We start from the raw sequence: 5944 nt of genomic DNA, 5'->3' as shown, positions 1-5944 counted from the left end.
GGGGGAAGAATTGAGGGAAAAAATACTTCTTCACAGCATATCGTCATACGTCTGTATAAGAAAAACTCTGTCACCAAACTTCATCATCAGTAGCAGCAGCCTTTAAAGCTAATTCTTCCTTGTAGTCCTCCCTTGCTGGTCTGCTCAACAGTGTGCTTTCAGAACAATACAAAAAATAAATAAATAAATAACTAGCGTGATGGGCCACTGTTAAACAGCTGGCTACCAACTTTACCACAGGGATCGGAGCAGATAAATAAGCATGCCCCACAGCAACAAAAACAGCAACATGTGCACCTGCTTAGTTGAAACTCACCATGAGTTAAAAACTCCAACAAGTCTGATGCCAGTTTGTTTTCGAGAGGCATTGGGTCTTACAACTGTGAGTTGCTTTTTATTTTGAACCCTGCTCCCATGACTGGAGGAGATGCTGAGGTGTTCAAGCAATAGGAGTAGGAGCTTTTTTTATGGGCCTCTAAAACATCAAGACACCAACAATAAAGCAAAATTATAGTTAAAAGGTCTGGAATCAAAGCCTATGTTACTATTATTATTATTATTATTATTAGATTTTAAGTTAAAAGGTCAGAAAATCAAAGGCTATGCAATTTTTATTTATTTCCAGGTTAGGACACGATTCTTGATAACGTTCGGCACAGTGAGCTGAAAAGACTGTTAGAGACATGTCCAACTGACAATCTGTTCAATCTTGGAATTAAATTCAACATTTTTCCCTTTTTTTTGGTTTGGACATCTGATATCTTTTCTTTGTACAATTTTTTAATTAAACATATGGTATAAAAGATTTTCACATTATTGAATTCTGTTATTTATATTTTTCACAGCATCCCAATTGTTGAAAATGGGACTCCACTTAAAGCTACCCGCTGTGTCTATTCTAACACAGCAGTGAAATGTTTTTTCTATGGGGACTAAAAAAGACAAAAGCCTGCAAATATCAAAGATTGGATTTGGATGTTGAATCTATAAACAGATAAATGTCAAGATTACATATTATCTTGCAGAATCGGAAATGCCAGTTCCATTTCTATGTTAATAATTTAGGGGGGGGGGGGAAATCTCGTCTGTCTTGACATTTTCCAGCTGTCAGATCTGAAAGGTTTGGTTTAGGATTATTATCAGAGACATTCAGGTTTTTAAATACTTGCACTGTTTACTGCTTTTTTCTTTCTTTCTCTTTTACAGTACAGTGTGTGCGAATGTGTGACGGTGCATGCATGCAAATGCATGTCTATGAATGGCAACACGAGAAAGTTGTTTGTCAGAGGTAATTTTGCTTTCAAGTTTCTCTGCTATCTCAAAGTTATCTTGGAAAAAAGAATCCAAAGAGGTGAAACAAGCAGCAGCCATAATTATCTACTCTAATTGCAGGTGTATGTGCATTGTTTTACAGCACCAATTTATCTGCAGCAGATTTCGACAAATCAGTTTCCACTGCACATATCAAAGTGCTAGCTGAAGACAAGAAAACTGTTACGGCTTCTGTTATGATTTTTCTGACAAAAATAGAATTTAGCATTAGCGTTGAACCTATTAGCATTGAATTGGCTGTTTCCCCTCATGACTGACTGGTTGGAGTGGTTTTGTGGGTCTGGACTAACAGTACCTCAGTGACTTGGCAGCTACATGGGAGGCAAGTTCCAAAATCTAATTTTTCCCCTGAAAGGTCAGGGTGAGCCCGTGCTGGGAAACTTTCCGGCATTAAATCAATCCAGACCTAGACAAGCTCTCATCGCTAACAATAACATTACAACCCTGACTGATAACCATCCTCCCACGATGCAATTTTCCTATACACTCGATGACATTACTCCTCGCAAAGCAGGCGTGATTATCCTGTGGTTTTTCAGTCATGTCAGTGTTTATATATATATACACCAAGAGAGCTTTGAAAACACACTCAGACCAGTCATCTATCTATCCATACCATTACCTCAGATTCTCCATCAGTGACTTTCATTTCCTCTATGATAGCCCGAGGATGTGGCAGACAGAAGAAGATGCTGGAAGAAGCGAATGGCCCAAGTCTGATTGGATATCCGTCTAATGGCTGCTTTAGTGGACTGCCGGACCACCTCTGGGGACACAGATGGAGCACGCATTGAGTGAAATAGAGATGGCATAGGCAGTCTGTGTTCTGAATCCTCTTTAAGTAATGCATTTACTCCGAATGATCCAAAGTGCATAGCTCTGTGTAATAGTGTAATAAGAATAAACAAATAGCCACACCGCATTGACTTTATTGTCTTACATCAATGTTGATTTATTCACAGTTCTGGTGGACTATTGTATGCAGATTGCCTGATGCCCCTGAAGTGAACTCCTCATCTAATCCTTTCAGAGAATGAATGCACCATAGGGGAGGAGTGGGATCTCCAGAGAAATGAGAGCGGGTTCAAACAGTCAAACCACGTAGGGGAAACAATCACGAAAGTTTCCACTCCTTTCCACAAGTCACCGCATCGACAGAATGTAGTCGCTTCACGCTTTCTAAGAACCCGAGATCACACACCATTGGCAGGTGGAGTGTTTTGATTCATTTCAAAGAGGCATCTAAAGGCTGAGATTGAAACTGATAATCTGTCCTCCCGGGTCAGTGAGACCACACCTCGGAGAAAACAGCTGCAGCTGACCGCATTATGGCTGGCGAGGGACGGGGGTAAAGGAGAGAAGCTCTGGGCCCATAGTACTATCTGAAATCAGATTTAGATTCCATTCTTACATTTAAATCATATTATGCTCCACAGCTCCTCACTGAGTAGCTATCTATCACTCACATACACACACTGTCAACACAATCTGACCGCCTGTCAGCACTTACCTACACTCAGGTTCAAGATATGGCCCTGGATGGAGCTGCTGTATTAACTACTGCTGTGGTGTATTTTTTTTTTCTCTGTGCATGCTTTGTTTGAAATTGCATTCACAACACATACACACAAACCCAAATATTTTAATATCCATGGACAGCAGTTATTTGTGCATCCTATGATAAAATCTTCAGATGAAATCCTTTTGTACATCTGCACAATAACATAAAATAAAAACATCCATGTTCAGGAAATTTCTTTATTTTTTTATGAAACAATAAACACTTTGCTTTCATAACTAAAATATGAAGTATTAATCTGAAGATGCTGCACTGGGGATTGGGGAAGTAGCTACACTAGGCTGTCTGAGAAAACCCTCGACAGAAAAAGTGTTTGTATGGTTTTGGTGGGTGTGAAATGCCTTACATTTAAATCCCCTTAGCGCTCGCTTGCTCGGTTGAAAATCTTCTATTTCCACAAAAATAGGGTCTCAAGAGTTTACAGTGTACCTTATTGGGGACTTAGCTAATTGAGTCTCTATCTTCCTTTGGCTTGTTTTATGTTACCACTTAGCTCTTCTAACTAAATTTCTTGATGCTTTGTGTAATCGCTGCCGTCCAGAGCTGGAAGTTTCCAAGTAAAGACTTGTGATCCAAAAGAGATCTATTCCAAATCACTATTCTGCACAAATGAGACAATCTGTAGATAACCAATCCTCTCTACTTCATCATTTCTCCCTGACTGCTTAGCCTACATATCACACCCACATTCCTCCTGCTGTGTTTATGTCTGTTCCTACAGTAAAAGGTCAGCTGTTGATTGGTGTACTGTGTGACCACATAATCGAGGAGGAGGAGGATTTAAGATGCCTCTAAGATGAGACATCGTTTGGCTCGTGGAATAATGTCCAGTATTTCAAAGGTTGAAGCTGACTGCAGCGCATGTTTTTTTTCCTTCATAGGATGTTTCTTGTGCTGTCGTCAAGGAAAACTAACGATAAAGGTGTTACTTAAAATATATTCATACAGAAACGAATTAGAAATGTCACATTTTGATGTCTTTGTACCCACAAAATAACACCCGCTGAGGTCTGTGGGAATTTGTCTAAAGCTTTTGTCGAGCTAATTGTAAACTACAAATTGCAGTAATATTGCTGAACAGGCAGGTGTTCGACATTTAATCTGAATTCAGAGGAAATGCAGAGTTAAAACAAAGACAAGTGTTCTTTATATTTCCATCACTGAATGTGTCGCAAAGATCTTTTTTAACCCTTAGATGCACCCTTGGGGTTGTTTTTCTTCAAAATCTTTAAAATGAAAAGTTGTAATATATTCATATTCCAGGTATTCCTCATAAAATGAGTTTGTAACATGAGGCCATTTGCATTTTTATTTATGTTTTCATTAATTAAAAAATATCCAGTTTTTGTATCACTACCCAACTCTTCCACAGGTGGGGTCAAAAATGACCCCAAGCAGTTCCTATGGAATATTCTATGAAACTTTCATTCTTAGCAACTCTGACTGTCCCACTTACACTTCTGATGGATCAGGAATAAATTTTTACACAGTAACATGCATGATTTATAGTCAGGGCTGCACATAAGTGGTCCGCAGGTGTGCATTTGCTGTCAAAATAAAAGTATTCCCGGAAATTCTGAGAACACGCGCTTCTTTTGCCGTGGAAGAACACCAAAGTAATTGCTTACAGAGCTTGGTTCTTCGACATCTTTAAGAGTTCTGAAGAAATGTCTGTCCTCCTCCAGAACATTTAATGTACGCAAACGCACGTTCCAACTTCTTATCTGGTGCGCGTCTTTTATTTTGACAGCGATTGCACACCTGTGGACCACTTATGTGCAGCCCTGTTTATAGTTTTCGGTGCATTTCAAATATTGTCCTTTCTGATGTTTTTTTTCTTTAAATATCTAAAGTAACATGGCTGCTATGAGGCCAGCTAGGATCCCTGTGGCCCTACAAATGATCCAGGATGGATGGGATGAAGAGCCCATCGGAGGCATTGACTCAGAATCTGACATCTAAGATATACAGGACCCAGACTACTGTCCCCCCCCCTCAGTCAGACACAGAGGAGTCCTCTGATGAGTCCTCTGAAGAGGAAATGGATATTGAGTCTAACAGAATGAGCCCCTCTTACTGCTCTAGCCACAATATTCTGAATTAGTCGGCCAGGGCTTGCACCTGGGTTTAGTACTGTTTAGTACTAGAAAGGAAGATGTTCATGTCTGATAATATAATGGAAGAGGTGCTGACATGCACAAACATGGAGGCACAAAGAGTAGCCACAGACAGGGGAAAAGAGTGGAAAAATATAATCAAACATAAGCTCCTGGCCTTCATTTGATTGACCACTCTTGCAGGAAGTGAAAAGAACTGGGATGTACCAGTCGGTGTGTTTTTCGGGAGTCCTCTGCATAACCCATTGTACAAGGCCACTATGTCAATTCAAAGATTTGAAGATATTCGCCGTTTCTTGCACTTTGATAACAAGAGGACCAGAACCTACCGACTGAAAACAAACCACATGGCAGCTTTCTGCTACATATGGGGCCTGTTCCTGGTCAACTGCAGGCAGAAAATCATCCTCAGTGATTGTGTTACAGTGGATGAACAACTTGTGCCTTTCAGAGGGAAGACCCAGCTTCTGCAGTATATGCCGAGCAAGCATACAAAAGTGATACAAGTGATACAAAACTGCAATTTCTTAAAATTAATGAAAAAAATCAATAAAAATGCAAAGTGTCTCATGGCACAAACATGTTTTATGAGGAATACCTCAAATATGAAAATATTACAACTCTTTGTTTTAAAGATTTTGAAAAATAACAACCGAGTTTATAGCAAAATGCATTGATTTTATTTGGGGTCATTTTTGACCCCACTCGTGGAAGAGTGTAGGTATTGGTAGGTTGTGCATCCAAGGGTTAAAATGATGCCAGTGTGGAAAATAACACATTATTCCATTTTCTGAACTGAATCAGCATCGGCTACTTCACATTGATACTCGTGTATAAAAGGGCTGATTCTCTAGCAACTCCTGACAAGCCAAAAAGACCTAAAGCTAACATAGAGTAACAGACAGAGGGGGAGTTT

The sequence above is a fragment of the Pundamilia nyererei genome, unplaced genomic scaffold (assembly GCF_000239375.1).
Source record: "Pundamilia nyererei isolate P.nyererei 1_Seehausen unplaced genomic scaffold, PunNye1.0 scaffold00044, whole genome shotgun sequence".
Taxonomy (NCBI): Eukaryota; Metazoa; Chordata; class Actinopteri; order Cichliformes; family Cichlidae; genus Pundamilia; species Pundamilia nyererei.
This window is presented reverse-complemented; position numbering follows the sequence as displayed.